Source organism: Schistocerca piceifrons, chromosome X (assembly GCF_021461385.2).
Source record: "Schistocerca piceifrons isolate TAMUIC-IGC-003096 chromosome X, iqSchPice1.1, whole genome shotgun sequence".
NCBI lineage: Eukaryota > Metazoa > Arthropoda > Insecta > Orthoptera > Acrididae > Schistocerca > Schistocerca piceifrons.
The window spans coordinates 89220910-89238319 of record NC_060149.1 but is presented as its reverse complement, the minus strand read 5'-3'; the positions used below and the strand labels follow the sequence as shown (position 1 = coordinate 89238319).

At 49.7% G+C, this 17410-nt stretch overlaps 1 non-coding gene across 1 annotated transcript; it reads left to right on the top strand.

The window, feature by feature from the left end:
• Nucleotides 1-6398: 6398 nt before the first annotated feature.
• Nucleotides 6399-6482, top strand: Trnap-ugg. The gene has a single exon. It is a non-coding gene; the product is annotated as a tRNA-Pro (tRNA).
• The last annotated feature ends 10928 nt before the right edge of the window (nucleotides 6483-17410 follow it).

The following is a 17410-nucleotide window of genomic DNA, read 5'->3' as shown; positions in this document are numbered from 1 at the left end:
TTGATCCAGTAGATTTGTTTGGCTTTAACATTCAGGACAATTTGTTGTTAGTGACTGCTTTCCTTGCAAAAGACAGTGTAGCTGAATTCCCGGACCTCTTTTCTGAAGGTTTAGGCAAGGTTATGAATTTTCTTACAGATATTACTTTCAAAAATGGTTCAAATGGCTCTGAGCACTATGGGACTTAACATCTATGGTCATCAGTCCCCTAGAACTTATAACTACTTAAACCTAACTAACCTAAGGACATCACACAACACCCAGCCATCACGAGGCAGAGAAAATCCCTGACCCCGCCGGGAACCGAACCCGGGAACCCGGGCGTGGGAAGCGAGAACACTACCGCACGACCACGAGATGCGGGCAGATATTACTTTGAAAGACAATGCTCAGCGTGAATTTTGCAGGGCCAGAACTGTTCCCATTGCATTATGGGACAAAGTCGTAGCTGAACTTAAGAAATTTCTAGATACCAGAGCTATTGCGCCCATACAATCTAGTCAATGGGCAAGTCCACAGTTTTGCTCCCCAAACGTTCAGGTCGCATTCGCCTCCGTGTTGACTTCAGGTCTACGGTCAACCCAAACTGTGATTGACACTTACCCCTTGCCATGCCCAGAGAATCTCGTGGACAGATTAGGTGCTGGTCACTACTTTTCAAAAACTGATTTGCGTAACGAGTATCTTCGAATAGTTCTCGATGAAGAATCACAAAAAGTGTGTGTAGTGAATACTCATTTGGGCTTGTTTAAATATTTGCGTTTGCCTTTTGGCAGTGCTTCCTCACCCGCCATTTTCCAATGGTATTTGGAACAGCTGACTGCTCGTGTGCCAAACTGTTCAAACCATTTGGACGATATTGTCGTAGCACGCCGTACACCTAAAGAACACAATGCAAATTTGCGTGCTTTGTTTTGTGTGTTATCTGATGCAGGACTGAAGTGTAGACTGGACAAGTGTGATTTCTTTAAACCTGAGTTGCAGTATCTTGGTCATGTCATAAACAGTCAAGATGTACATCCTCTTCAGTCACATTTGTTAGCCATACGTGACCTGCCAGTTCCTCTCAATGTCACAGAATTGCAGTCAGTCTTAGGGAAAGTGAACCATTATATTCGGTTCACAACGAACGCTGCACAAATCGAAGCTCCATTGCATTTCTTGCGTCGCAAGGACGTCCCCTTTGTTTGGAAAGATGAGTACAAAGAAGCTTTTGAAAAGCTTTCTTGCTCAGTGATCGATGCTTGGTTCACTTTGATCCTGACAAAGCAGCTGTGTTGCAAGTTGACGCTTCCTCTTACGGCATCGGTGAAGTGCTTTTACACAGAATTGGTGAATGGCAGAAAATTCTCCTTGTAACGGATCACAATTCATTGCAGTCCTTGTTTCATCCGATGAAGCCGGTTCCTGTACGAACTGACCAACATTTGCAAAGGTGGGCTTGTTGTTGTCTCAATACCAGTACAACATTGTGTATCGTCCAACAGCTCAACATGGTAATGCGGACGCACTTTCACGTCTTCCGTTTGGCCCTGACACTGACTTCGACGCTTCTGCTGCATCTTGTTGTCACATCGATGCTCAATCCTTTCCGCTGAAGTATAGGAACATTGCACAGGCCGCGGAATCTGATTCAGATCTGAACACTTTACTAACATACATTCGCACGTCTTGCCGTTGTTCCTTGCGTAGCATTAAGAACACTGTAGTGTGCCGATATTTCGCATGTCTGCATAGCCTCGCTACACAGAAAGGTGTGATTCTTGTTCAAAATAATAATGGAAAGTCACGTGTGTTGACCCCTAAAGCTTTGCAAGAAGAAGTGTTGCAGCTACTTCACCAAGGACACTGAGGGATTGTTTGTACGAAACAGTTGGCGCGTCGACACTGTACTTGGCAGGGTATGGAGAGCCAAATAGATCGGATGACGTCACAGTGTCACGCATATGCGGAAAATCAGTCCGTTCCACCACAAAAATTCTCTGCTTGACCTTAGTCACAAGCACCATGGTAACGTGTGCATATAGACTTTGCGGCAAGTTTTTGGAACACTCGTTGGTTGACTGTGGTTGACCCGTATACCAAGTTTCCTTTTGCTGTGCCAATGAACTCGACAACATCACGTAGCACAATTCGGCTGTTGTCCTCTGTTTTTTGCCTCGAAGATTTACCTGAAGTTATAGCGTCGGACAACGGCCCTCAGTTCACGTCAAATGAATTTGAAACATTCTGCAATGGCATACATCATCTAACTAGTGCACCATCCCATCCACAGTCAAACGACGAAGCGGAACCTTTTGTCAGAACCTTCTAGCAGTAGGTAGTCAAACTTCACACCGCACACAACGGTGATCACGTATTGCAACCGTTTCTCGCCTCCTGTAATTGGTACCCACGAGATGGACCATCGTCGGTGGAACTGCTTCACGGCCGTCGCCATCGAACAGTGCTACCCCTGCTCCAGCATCCAGCGCCGAAGGACTGCCGCAAGTATCAAATGATTTAACTGGCTCTGAGCACTGTGGAACTTAACATCTGAGGTCATCAGTCCCCTAGAACTTAGAACTACTTAATCCTAACTAACCTAAGGACATCACTCACATCCATGCCCGAGACAGGATTCGAACCTGCGACCGTAGCGGTCGTGCGGTTCCAGACTGAAGCGCCTAGAACCGCTCGGTCACTGCGGCCGGCGCCGCAAGTATCGTTTCGCGCCGCACGATATTGTGTTTCACAGGGCTTTTAGCGGCAGCAGACAGTGGGCGCGAGGCGAGATCGTTCGTCGACTTGGCGTTTTTCTGTATCTCATTTCAGGTCCAGACTTCATGAAGCGCCGACATCACAATCAAATTCGCCACTGTCATGTGCACGGTGATCTTTCTATGTCGCTTCGCTCGGATTGACGGATCCTGAGGACACTGTGGCCAGAGCAACCGCCAGAGGATGTCATCACGACACTGCGGGACGACCCTATGGAGACGGAACCTTCGCCTCCTCCGCCTCCTCTCGTCCTACCGATGGAGCTGGACCAGCTCACACCGCAGCAGCCGCCTCCTTCTACATCTTGTTACTGGCGTCAGAAGGTGACGCGTACCCTTCTGATCGTTTTCCGGGAGACGTTTCCGCCAGAGCGAAGGTTGGATGGCGGGGTACGACAGGAAGCCACATCTGCCGGTCCAGCGGAGCGTCCACCCTCCGGCCTCTCCCGCTGTTGTCGCGCTCCCTACACCACGACGGCCCGTCGCTTTGGAGGAGAGGGCAGAGGAAGAGGAATGTTTCGACATAACGAGAAGCGCCGGCACGATGATGAAGAACGGAAGACCAGAGAGGGCTGTGATAGGACGCTGACTAGGACGACACCAAGACAGGAGCGGCATGTATACGAAGAGAACATAAGCGCCGCGACGCCTAGCCGTAGCCGGAGAGGAAGAAGAGCCATCATACAAACGCCACAGCAGTGAGTGATGAACTGTTTTCTTTACTTCCATTGAAGCTGTATGTACCGAAGGACAATGATTATTTGCGTGTCACCATTTGTTTGCGACACACTTTTGGGAATACGCAAAGTAAAGTATTGTCAATTTAACTTACTCTAATAAACTCCATTAATACGATTTGCTTGAATTGTTGTCTAGCGATTCGAGAAAACAGCTTCCTAGGCACGCTATGTTAGACGAGTGGACAGAATGCTACACTCCCAGTATGTAAAATGCCTTGAAAATGGCGCGGTAACTCAAAATAACGACAGCAGTCGAAGACATCAATGGGCTGCATTCTCGGAAGTCATCTGAACATCAGATTATTTAACATCACTTAATTCACTCATCGAGACAATAAATTAATAGATGAAGTAGTGCTGTTGCCTAGTCTCTAAGTCTACAAAAGCAGCTATTTCACTAATTTTAATACAAATTTCCTCATATCGAAATCAGTGTGTGGGGGGGGGGGGGGGGGGGGAAGGAGTGTTATACGTAGAGGGTAGTGTACTCGGGAGTACTTGACGTTTCTCCATCAGTACGTCAGTCAAGTGACTGATTTTGGGATCACATGAAGAACGTGTACTAAGGACTGCCATAAGCAGTTTCTGCCATTTTCGCAAAGTTTTTGTTGTTTTTGAACATGACCTGGTGATTCGTGCAGCATTTGTACATACTTCCAGTTTTACACATTTAAGTTCTGTACAGTAGGCTATATTAAAGCTATTTGGAATGTATTGGTTATTCTTCAGTTATACACTCCTGGAAATGGAAAAAAGAACACATTGACACCGGTGTGTCAGACCCACCATACTTGCTCCGGACACTCCGAGAGGGCTGTACAAGCAATGATCACACGCACGGCACAGCGGACACACCAGGAACCGCGGTGTTGGCCGTCGAATGGCGCTAGCTGCGCAGCATTTGTGCACCGCCGCCGTCAGTGTCAGCCAGTTTGCCGTGGCATACGGAGCTCCATCGCAGTCTTTAACACTGGTAGCATGCCGCGACAGCGTGGACGTGAACCGTATGTGCAGTTGACGGACTTTGAGCGAGGGCGTATAGTGGGCATGCGGGAGGCCGGGTGGACGTACCGCCGAATTGCTCAACACGTGGGGCGTGAGGCGTGAGGTCTCCACAGTACATCGATGTTGTCGCCAGCGGTCGGCGGAAGGTGCACGTGCCCGTCGACCTGGGACCGGACAGCAGCGACGCACGGATGCACGCCAAGACCGTAGGATCCTACGCAGTGCCGTAGGGGACCGCACCGCCACTTCCCAGCAAATTAGGGACACTGTTGCTCCTGGGGTATCGGCGAGGACCATTCGCAACCGTCTCCATGAAGCTGGGCTACGGTCCCGCACACCGTTAGGCCGTCTTCCGCTCACGCCCCAACATCGTGCAGCCCGCCTCCAGTGGTGTCGCGACAAGCGTGAATGGAGGGACGAATGGAGACGTGTCGTCTTCAGCGATGAGAGTCGCTTCTGCCTTGGTGCCAATGATGGTCGTATGCGTGTTTGGCGCCGTGCAGGTGAGCGCCACAATCAGGACTGCATACGACCGAGGCACACAGGGCCAACACCCGGCATCATGGTGTGGGGAGCGATCTCCTATACTGGCCGTACACCACTGGTGATCGTCGAGGGGACACTGAATAGTGCACGGTACATCCAAACCGTCATCGAACCCATCGTTCTACCATTCCTAGACCGGCAAGGGAACTTGCTGTTCCAACAGGACAATGCACGTCCGCATGTATCCCGTGCCACCCAACGTGCTCTAGAAGGTCTACGTCAACTACCCTGGCCAGCACGATCTCCGGATCTGTTCCCCATTGAGCATGTTTGGGACTGGATGAAGCGTCGTCTCACGCGGTCTGCACGTCCAGCACGAACGCTGGTCCAACTGAGGCGCCAGGTGGAAATGGCATGGCAAGCCGTTCCACAGGACTACATCCAGCATCTGTACGATCGTCTCCATGGGAAAATAGCAGCCTGCATTGCTGCGAAAGGTGGATATACACTGTACTAGTGCCGACATTGTGCATGCTCTGTTGCCTGTGTCTATGTGCCTGTGGTTCTGTCAGTGTGATCATGTGATGTATCTGACCCCAGGAATGTGTCAATAAAGTTTCCCCTTTCTGGGACAATGAATTCACGGTGTTCTTATTTCAATTTCCAGGAGTGTATTTTTTTATAACAAGTAAAATTCTACTTATTTTTAAAGTTAATTATACAATTGTGGACAGTTGAGCCATACTTGACTGGTCGTGCATGGTCTTATAACTTGAAACAGACGAAGGTCTTTCACGATGGAATAAGTAGTATTCGCAAGTTAACTTAGTTTAGGTAATTCCTTTGCACATTTGCCTGTATTGAAAATTGGAATTTGTGTTAATTTCCGATAACTTTAGTTCTAAAATTTTATAACTTGTAACTTATTTTTGATAATACTGCTCCTGAATTCGATTTTACTTGCTGATTATTGGAGTGTAACGCACCAGTTATGTAACAGGTAGACGACGAAATACAGTACTGACAAGATTTTCTCGATTGCAGGGCTTTTAAATTCTGTAGAATAATTGTCCCTAGGTACGTAATTATTTTGCACCTTGGGACATCTTTTCACGTTTGGAAAAATCTTGATTTTCTGGAGTAATTATGTGTAATATCAAGAGAAGGCTGAGCCACATAAAATGTGAATGCCATCACTTAAAAAAGGAATTAAAAAAATTAAATTTTTGTTACAGTGGTGGCTAGAAGCCAAAATCTGAGAAGCGTTCCAAGGTACAGAACTCTCCTCTATACCAGGAAGTACGTCGACGATTTGCCGTACTCTCTTGATCAGTAGAATCAATAACTTCAAGGATTCCAGAACTCTGTTCTTAAGAGTGAAATGGAGTTGATTACACATTCGCCACCGGCCGGAGTGGCCGAGCGGTTCTAGGCGCTACAGTTTGGAACCGCGCGACCGCTACGGTCGCAGGTTCGAATCCTGCCTCCGGCATGGATGTGTGTGATGTCCTTAGGTTAGTTAGGTAAGTATTTCTAAGTTCTAGGGGACTGATGACCACAGAAGTTAACTCCCATAGTGCTCAGAGCCATTTGAACACATTCGCCAACTGAAATCTTTTACGGTACCGAACTGGTTACCAAGGGCACATTAGCAACTACACAGCTTCTCAGGTGTGCACCTTGTAGGGCTGCATGCATAATGTGGGATTAATGTCAGCCGGCCGCGGTGGTCTAGCGGTTCTAGGCGCTCAGTCCGGAACCGCGCGATTGCTACGGTCGCAGGTTCGAATCCTGCCTCAGGCATGGATGTGTGTGATGTCCTTAGGTTAGTTAGGTTTAAGTAGTTCTAAGTTCTAGGGGACTGATGACCACAGCTGTTAAGTCCCATAGTGCTCAGAGCCATTTGAACCATTTGATTAATATCATCGGCTGCTTAAACGAAGCCAACATACAACCATTTCTGAGGTTAGCTTTTCGAATAAAGTTTTACTATTTGCAAAAAATAAAGCAAAACTGGATTTGCGTGACGGTGTTTTCGTTGCTATGCAGCCTGTCTCAGACGACTTAAACCATTCAGCAAACAAATACAGGCTTATTACAAATGATTGAAGCGATTTCACAGCTCTACAACAACTCTATTATTTGAGATATTTTCACAATGCTTTGCACACACATACAAAAACTCAAAAAGTTTTTTTAGGCATTCACAAATGTTAGATATGTGCCCCTTTAGTGATTCGGCAAACATCAAGCCGATAATCAAGTTCCTCCCACAAGCGTTTGACTTTGTCATCGGGTGTCTGGGCGTGTAGCAATTGTAGACGGTAAGGCTTCCACTTTAGCCTTTTCCGTAAGATTTTCCAAACCGTCGGCTGTGGTACGTTTAGCTCCCTGCTTGCTTTATTCGTCGACTTCCGCGGGCTACGCGTGAAACTTTCCCGCACGCGTTCAACCGTTTCTTCGCTCACTGCAGGCCGACCCATTCATTTCCCCTTACAGAGGCATCCAGAAGCTTTAAACTGCGCACACCATCGCCGAATGGAGTTAGCATTTGGTGGATCTTTGTTGAACTTCGTCCTGAAGTGTCGTTGCACTGTTATGACTGACTGATGTGAGTGCATTTCAAGCACGACATACGCTTTCTCGGCTCCTGTCGCCATTTTGTTTCACTGCGCTCTCGAGCGCTCTGGCGGCAGAAACCTGAAGTGCGGCTTCAGCCGAACAAAACTTTATGAGTTTTTCTACGTATCTGTAGTGTGTCGTGACCATATGTCAATGAATGGAGCTACAGTGAATTTATGAAATCGCTTCAATCATTTGTAATAGCCCTGTACTCTGTAGCTCATTATAGTCTGACAGTCTGACAATTAATGTTACCTATAGTTGACTTCCATTTTAAATTTACAATTTTAAGCACGTTTGTTTATAGAGAAAATAGCCTTATGAATTTTTGCTTTTACAGCGGTTAAAGAATTTTTGAAAACTTAACCCTAAAATAAAATTAATAATTTAATAATTTCCTTACATTCATAAGGTTTTATTTTCAAAATTTGTCAGTCTCTTTTGTTTTCGCCATCAGTTTTTAAAATCTTTTAGTCACATCTTTGAGGGTATTTTAATGCAAATATAAAATCTGCTTGATCCAATACGGTTTCCTTAAATGCACCTTTCAATTTTTTTTTCTTTATTGTATTTCAATTCCCCAACAGGGCGGGCTGGCAGCAGCATATGCGCTGCTCTTCAGCCGAAAGCCATAGAACAAAACAATAGAAGACATTTAAAAACAGCAAAGGAGAGAAGAAGGCGAACATAGATATAAAAAGGGAGAACATCATGGAAGGCAATAGACAAAGAAAAAAACGGGTTGACTGTAAAATGGAGATAAAAAACTGTTTAAAAGTAGCTCACACAAAAAGCCACACACTGCGACGATTAAAAGAACACAAGGCACAGTATGACTGGAGCATAAAGGTGTTGACAGATGGCATAGCACACAACGTAACACTGACGGCGAACCTTAAGGCAGTACACAATTAAAATCACACCTCTTGACGCACACGAGAAACAGCACTAAACACAACACTGATGTGGCACACTGATGAGGATCAATACAGAGGATCTGCCAGGTTCAAGGAGATGAGGGAGACCTGAAGAAGGGAGGGAGGGGAAGAGATGGGGGAGGGGAATGGGGAGTGCGCGGAAGAGGGCCAGGTAGGGAGGGATGTGGGAAGGAGAGAGGAAAGTATGGGGTGCAGGGTCTCAGGGGAGGGGGGGATGGAGGAAAATCCGCTATGGGAGAAGGAGGAAAGAGGAGAAGGGGGCCCTGGGGAGGGGGGGGGGAACAAGGCCGGGTTATAGTTGGAAGGAAGGGTATATGTCACGGCAAAGTTCGTCATCCGGGAGGGGGAGGCGTTGGAAATTGCCCTGATGAAGGAGATGGAGGGTGTGGAGGTGGAGAGAGGGAGGGATACAGCGATAGAGGCGCGGCAACGGGCGGGGGGTGGAGAGGAAGGAGGAAAACCAGAGGGTGGGGGGGATCAACCCTGCGAACAATGTAAAGGATGCGGAGATGTTGGAGGAACAAGAGGAGGTGGGGGAAGGGGATCAGTTCATACAGGAGCCGTGTGGGGGAAGGAAGGCGGATACGGAAGGCAAGGCGGAGCGCATGGCGTTCAAGGATTTGGAGGGCCTTGTAAAAGCGGGTGGGGGCGGAGATCCAGGCGACGCTGGCATAACAGAGGATAGGACGGATGAGGGATTTGTAGGTGTGGAGGATGGTAGAAGGATGCAATCCCCATGTCCGGCCGGACGGGAGTTTCAGCAGGCGGAGGCGGGAATGGGCTTTCTGCTGGATGGTCAGGAGATGAGGGGTCCAGGTGAGGTGTCGGTCAAGGGTGAGGCCAAGGTATTTCAGGGTGGGGGTGAGTTGGATAGGACGACCATAAAGGGTGAGGTAGAAATCATGGAGGCGAAAGGAGAGAGTGGTGCAGCCTATGATGATTGCCTGGGTTTTGGAGGGGTTGAGACGGAGGAGCCACTGGTTACACCAAGTGGTGAACTGGTTAAGGTGGGTTTGGAGGGTACGTTGAGACCGTTGAAGGGTAGGATAGAGAGCCAGGAAGGCAGTGTCATCAGCATATTGGAGAAGGTGGACTGGTGGGGGTGGCTTGGGCATATCAGCTGTATACAAGAGATAAAGGAGAGGGGAGAGGACAGAACCCTGGGGACGCCAGCCGTGGGATAAAAGATATGGGAGTTGGTGTTGTGGAGGGTGACATAGGAAGGACGGTGCGAGAGGAAGGAAGCGACCAGACAGACATAATTGATAGGTAGGGCATAGGTTTGGAGTTTAAAGAGGAGACCAGGATGCCATACACGGTCATAGGCATTTTCGAGGTCAAGGGAAACAAAAATGGTGGAGCAACGGGAGTTGAGCTGGAGGGACAGAAGGTGAACAAGGTTGAGGAGTTGGTCGTCAGCAGAGAAGGAGGGTCGGAAGCCACACTGGGTAAGGGGAAGGAGGTGGTGTTGAGCAAGGTGCCGATGGATACGGTGGGAGAGGATGGATTCAAAGACCTTACTGAAGATGGAGGTGAGGCAGATGGGACGATAGGAAGAGGCGGCAGAAGGGGGTTTGTTGGGTTTGAGGAATAGGAGGACGCGGGAGGTCTTCCACAGGTCAGGGTAGAAGCCAGTAAAGGGGATGACATTATAGAGATGGGCGAGGACAGTTAGGAAGGAATAGGGGCTTTCTCGAAGGTGACAGTAGGTGACACAGTCGTGACCAGGGGCCGTGTTGCGTTTGGACTGGAGGAGAAGTTTAATGTCTTGTGCTGTGATGGGAGTGTTGACGTCGGAGGGGGGCAACTGCCCCAAGTACTGGAGACTAGGAGCAAGTGGAGCGACTGAGGTATCAGCACGTTCCGTGACGGTGGGGAAAAGAGAATTATCAAAGTGGGGATCATCGGGGATGGAGAAGACCTCGGAAAGGTGGGAAGCGAAGTGGTTGGCCTTACTGAGGTTGTCTGGAAGGGGGCGATCGTTATGGAGAAGGGGGTAGTGGGGAGCGGAAAGGGAACCAGTAAGACGATGGAAGGCGGACCAGTACTTGGAGGAGTTGATAGGGAGGGTGGCATTGAGTCATGTGCAGGTCTGGCGCCAGTCCCGGCGTTTCGTTGCTGTAATAAGGTTCCGTACGTGTCGCTGTATTTGCCGGTGGCGTTGGAGTGTATCCCTGTCACGAGTGCGGAGGAAGGAGCGATAGAGGCGGCGGGATTCACGGAGGAGGAGGACAGCCCGCGGAGGGAGAGTGGGACGGTGTGGGTGGATGGTTTTAGTAGGAACATGGGCCTCCACGGCGTCAGTAATTACCGTCTGAAGGAAGGACGAGGCGCGGATGATGTCGTCAGGATGGCGATAGGTAAGAGGGTGGCTTTCGACCTGGGTGGAGATGGAGTCCCGGTAGGCATCCCAGTTGGCACGGCGATAGTCATGGACGACCTTGGGAGGGGGTGCAGGTTGCGGAGCCGGAGGGTGGCGGTTTGCAGACGTTATGGTGAGAAGGACAGGGAGGTGATCGCTACCTGTGGGGTCAAGGATGGCGACAGTGATACGCCCAAGGAGGTTGGCGGAGGCAATGACAACATCGGGGGTGGTGTTACTTTCGGGTCGGGTGTGCTGGGGAATGGGAACAAGGTCACCCTGGATTGTGGAGAGGAACTGGTGCCACCGCCGAAGGGCAGCAGGAGTGCGGCTATGGATGTTGAGGTCGGCGGCAATCACATAGGTGGAGAAGGTGTGGTCAATGTGTGAGATGAAGTCATAAGGAAGAGGAGCAGTGGAGTGGACATAGATGGTGGCACAGGTAATGGTGAGGGAGGGGAAGAAGACGCCAAGGATAAGGTGTTCAGCGGGGTCACTGAGGAGAGGTTGTGGCCGGACGGGGATATGCTTAAGGTGGCCAATCGCGACTCCACCCTGCGCACGAGGACCAGGAGCATCAGTGCGGTGGAGGATATAGGGGGAGGTGCGGATAGAATGGTGGGGCTGGAGAAAGGTTTCGTTCAAGAGGAAGGTGTCGACCTGGTGGTGGGAGAGGGTGTGCATGAGGAGGTATTTGTTGGAGCGGAAGGAGCGAATGTTCTGGAAGAGGATGCGAGACTCGTGCCGCACCATGACGGGAAGGAGGGGGGGAAGAGAGGGAAGGGAAGAGACTTAAACTAGGGTGTCGAGGCGGGTGAAGGTGAAGTGGGCTTGGTTGTGGGAGTAAGTGGCGAAGGTGTTCAGGTGGAAAACAGAGCGAGCAGCAAGGGATATTTGTTGGAAGGTGTGCGGGCGCTGAAAAGGGTGAATGTTTTGGAGTACAACGGTAATGAACCGGATGATGTCCTCGGCCGTGGGGGGTAGACGGAGGGAATTGTTAGGATGGACAGGAGGATCGAAGGGACGAATTGGGACTGTAAGTTCAGGAGTGGCTGGAGGGGGTTTAGCTTTACACTTGTGGGAGTATGTGGGATGGGGGCCATTGCAGGTATTACAGGAAGGAGGAGCAGCGAGGTTGGGGCAGTTCTTGAGAAAGTGGGAGGCCTTGCAATGGGGACAGGTGGGGGGGTTTTTGCAGTTGGGAGTCAGGTGGTCATTGTACATCAGGCACCGCTGGCAACGGTAGGATTGGGGAGGGGATTTGGAGGATTCAACAGGGTGGTGACGGTGGTATATCAGGGCACCCTGGGTGAGGAGATGGTCTAAGGATGGGGCGGACTCTGAGAATACCCGCATGAGGTAGGTGGGACCAGAGGCATTGTGGATACGGCGGGCAGAGCGGATTTCCAAGTCCGGGTGGGAGTTCAGTTCTACCAACACTTCATCCTCTGTGATCACCGGGCCGAGCTCAGTGATCACAGCGGTGTAGGTGGGGGGGCGACGGGGAGGCTGGGACTGACGAGGAGTGGAAGCGGAAAGGAAGGGTGTCAGAGAGATGTGGGGGCCAAACATAACTCGTGAGAGTTTTCGCAGGAGGTCTGTGTGAAAGGATGGGGACGGGGACTTGATAAGGACTGAGTCCCTGCGGGGAATGAGTTGGGAGATGGGAGCACCAGGTAAGTACTTTCGTATTTCCTTGGTGAGGGTACGAACGTCGAGGAACTTAGGATTGGGAGTTGACAGGACAAAGGTGTGGAGGGTGGGGGCCAAGGTAGGGGTGGCAGGAGGAGGGGTGGTGTCCATGGTGACGGCAGGGGGAGGGGGAGGTGGTGTGGATTTTTTGTGGGAAGTGGCGGGAGCAGAGTCGGTAAGGACGCGCTTTTGGGGTTTTTTGGAGACTGGAGGCTGTGAGGAGGGGAGAGGGACGGGGAGGAGAGGGAGGTGGCGGGTGGCAGATGCCTGTGGCGTAGTGGAGGCACCGGGAGAAGCAGCTGGTTCAGTGGTGGCGATGGTGGCTCGGCGCGACGTGATGCGTGCGGGAGATGCAGAAGACGAAGTGACGGGGTCGGTGAGAGAGGGGAAGCCAACCACCTGAGGGGCGGCAGCAGAGGCGGCAACAGAGGCGTACGTGAGGGCGGGGGTAGTAGTGGGAGCTGTTGAGGATGTGGAGGCTGGAGGAAGGGTGTATAGGTGTGGGTATACAGCAGGGGAGGAGATAGGGGGGTGGGTAAGTGGGGGAAGGGAAGGGGAGGTGGAAGGAGGGAGGCCAGAGGCGGCACTCCAGGAAGTGACTGTGGGAGAGGGGGAGGGGGAGGTGTAGATGACGGTGGAGGTGGGAGTACTCATTGCAGACGAACGGCGACGGACAGACGGACGTGCAGCAGGCGGCGTCGGCGTCGGCGATGGGCAGCGGCGAACAGACGGACGAAAAGCAGGCGGCGTCGGCGTCGGCGGCGAACAGACGGACGAACAGCAGGCGGCGGCGGCGGCGGCAGCGGTTACGACGACGGCGATGGACAGCCAGCAGGCGGACGGACGGACGGACGAACGAACGAACAGCGACAGCAGCGGGCAGACAGACAGACAAACACACACAATCTTCGAAGACGGAGATTCCACCCTGAGAGTAGCCCAGGCTTTGCAATCTGACGCTTTCGAAGGAGGGGATCCAACCCTCTAGATGATCTTTCAATGCAACGCTCTTTCTTTTATAGTAAGCGAGGGATATTGTTCGACTTTCAGAGCTAGCTGGGAACTAATGGCGACGTTTTCGATCAACTCTCGAATTCTACCAAAACGAGCCGATCTGCAGCGTGCAACTGGAGGTGTTGCTCACAGATTATTTCAATACTCGTTACTCTCGAGAAACCCCAGGACACGTCGGAATTGATAACTTCTCTGCTCCTGGTTCTCGGAATCCCCAGCAATACCGTACAGATGGCGCTGAACATAACTTTGACCGCAGCAGCTAACTTCCAGGAGCTAGGTAGCGAGACGAATAATTAGTGCTCATATGCGAGGCGGTGCGCTTTGCGCGGGCACTTCCGTTGTTAAGCTGACCGCAATTCTGGTCGTGACCGTGCTAGTAAGTCACTTTCGCATAGCGGGAAAGTCTGTCAGTGTAAAGCTTTTGCTGGAGGTTTCCGGTAACGTTAAATTGTGATCTTGGTAATATTGTACACCTGACTTGATACGACAGGCTCGGAATTTTCTTTGACGATTGCTCTTGTTCACTTTGGAGGATTTAGTGTCTAGTCTCGGTTTTGATATGTTTTACTCCCCGTTTAGATTTGTACCAGGTACGTCTCGGACGTTCTGCTAGCATATTAAATCCCGTCAATTTGTGTTTTCACCACGAAAGCTGTGGTGTAGTTTTGATTTGTTCCATTCTTAGATGTTTTTTGGGGTGCTGCATTCGAATCTGAGGTTTGCCAACAAAATTTCCTTGGCACAACATTGACAAAGACGCAAAAGAGTAAAAAAAATCTTAATTTTTGGCGAAACTGTCAAATTTTCGTAAATAACCTCCCCATTCGAAAAGAAGGTCCATAAAATTTCTTGCAAATTTCGCTATTAAAATTTTTCTCTTCCTTGAACCGTTGGGGCTCGAGCGTTAGTCGAAAATTGACGCATTTCGGCTGTCTTTGCAAGAACCGTCTTTTGCCACTCCAAACCTCTAATTTATTATTAAAATATATTCTTTGCACATAGCCTACCTCATAGAGATCGTATGTGTAAAGGCACAGGTAATTTTGTTTTTCAAAAATTATGTAATGTTCAAGTTATTTAATTAAGTCTGAAATTGTACAAACTGAGTTACAAAAAAGTTGAAATTCGAAAGAAAAATCGTAGACAGTTATTGCATATTACATTATACTACATGTGATTTATATTACATTGTTAAATGATCAAAACTTGTATATGCCGTTGTCGTTTAGAGGGTTCTGGCTGAGGCGCCTCGAAGGCGGAGGATCCTGGGACAAGTTCGGATTCTCTTATCTACATCTACAGCTACAGCTACATAATACTCTGGGATTGGAAATCAAGTGCGTGGCAAGGGATTCATCGAAACATCTAGCTATTTCTCTACAGTTACACTTCCGAACATCACGCGGGGGGGGGGGGGGGGGGGGGGGAAACGAACACTTAAATCATCCCGTGCGAGCTCTGATTTCTCTCTCTCTCTCTTTCTTTAAAAACTTTTGTATTCTTTGTTGTCTGCTTTCTTTCTTTCCAGCAATTTTTATTCTTTCCCTATGCTTTTCTCTTCTTTCGCCTGTCCATATGGCACCTGTCTTTTTCTTTGTTTTCTCCTGGAAGATCTTGAAACCTTTCACTTTTGCTCTGAACCTTTCTCTTTCTCCTATTTCTTCCTCCATTATTTCCACTTCCCTCAGGCCTGCTTTAACTTCTTTTATGCACGACATTGGTATTTTTGGGTTACTGTCAAAGAAGTTAAAAAATTTTTTTGCTATCCCGTTATAATTCAGCCTTTCCAAGTGTTCATAGAATGCAACTTTTCTCTTTCTCATCGTGTCTGATATTCGCTCTATTTTTTCATAATCTTCTTCATTACTTCTTAATTTATATTTCCTATTATCATATTATGGTCCCAAGACTGTCACGATTGTTTACCTTTCCCTCTTTTCTATTTCAACCTGATTGTTTGGTTGTGTTTAACGAAAGGCATTCTGATGCATACAGGTATTCTGGTTCAATGACAGTATTGTAGCGTAGAAGTCTAGTATTTGTGGAAAGAGATTTCTTGTTATACAAGTTTCCTTGCGCTTGTTGGATTAGCTTCTTTGTCTGAAGCATTTGGCTGTATTATTTCACCTATATATTTAAATTTTGTAGCCTTTTCTTAATTTATCATAACCAGTTTACATATATTTCGGTGTATCCTTCACATCTGTCGCGTACTCTGTTCTCTTCAAAAGATATACACTCCTGGAAATTGAAATAAGAACACCGTGAATTCATTGTCCCAGGAAGGGGAAACTTTATTGACACATTCCTGGGGTCAGATACATCACATGATCACACCGACAGAACCACAGGCACATAGACACAGGCAACAGAGCATGCACAATGTCGGCACTAGTACAGTGTATATCCACCTTTCGCAGCAATGCAGGCTGCTATTCTCCCATGGAGACGATCGTACAGATGCTGGATGTAGTCCTGTGGAACGGCTTGCCATGCCATTTCCACCTGGCGCCTCAGTTGGACCAGCGTTCGTGCTGGACGTGCAGACCGCATGAGACGACGCTTCATCCAGTCCCAAACATGCTCAATGGGGGACAGATCCGGAGATCTTGCTGGCCAGGGTAGTTGACTTACACCGTCTAGAGCACGTTGGGTGGCACGGGATACATGCGGACGTGCATTGTCCTGTTGGAACAGCAAGTTCCCTTGCCGGTCTAGGAATGGTAGAACGATGGGTTCGATGACGGTTTGGATGTACCGTGCACTATTCAGTGTCCCCTCGACGATCACCAGTGGTGTACGGCCAGTGTAGGAGATCGCTCCCCACACCATGATGCCGGGTGTTGGCCCTATGTGCCTCGGTCGTATGCAGTCCTGATTGTGGCGCTCACCTGCACGGCGCCAAACACGCATACGACCATCATTGGCACCAAGGCAGAAGCGACTCTCATCGCTGAAGACGACACGTCTCCATTCGTCCCTCCATTCACGCCTGTCGCGACACCACTGGAGGCGGGCTGCACGATGTTGGGGCGTGAGCGGAAGACGGCCTAACGGTGTGCGGGACCGTAGCCCAGCTTCATGGAGACGGTTGCGAATGGTCCTCGCCGATACCCCAGGAGCAACAGTGTCCCTAATTTGCTGGGAAGTGGCGATGCGGTCCCCTACGGCACTGCGTAGGATCCTACGGTCTCGGCGTGCATCCGTGCGTCGCTGCGGTCCGGTCCCAGGTCGACGGGCACGTGCACCTTCCGCCGACCACTGGCGACAACATCGATGTACTGTGGAGACCTCACGCCCCACGTGTTGAGCAATTCGGCGGTACGTCCACCCGGCCTCCCGCATGCCCACTATACGCCCTCGCTCAAAGTCCGTCAACTGCACATACGGTTCACGTCCACGCTGTCGCGGCATGCTACCAGTGTTAAAGACTGCGATGGAGCTCCGTATGCCACGGCAAACTGGCTGACACTGACGGCGGCGGTGCACAAATGCTGCGCAGCTAGCGCCATTCGACGGCCAACACCGCGGTTCCTGGTGTGTCCGCTGTGCCGTGCGTGTGATCATTGCGTGTACAGCCCTCTCGCAGTGTCCGGAGCAAGTATGGTGGGTCTGACACACCGGTGTCAATGTGTTCTTTTTTCCATTTCCAGGAGTGTATGTAGGCCAGCTTTTGAAGCTGTCTCTCTTAGGAGATTTATCTGCATCGTTGCATCTGCTACAGGTTCAGCAAAGATGGCAAGATTATCTGCAAAAGCTAGACAATCGAAACTCAGATTTTCCTCTTTC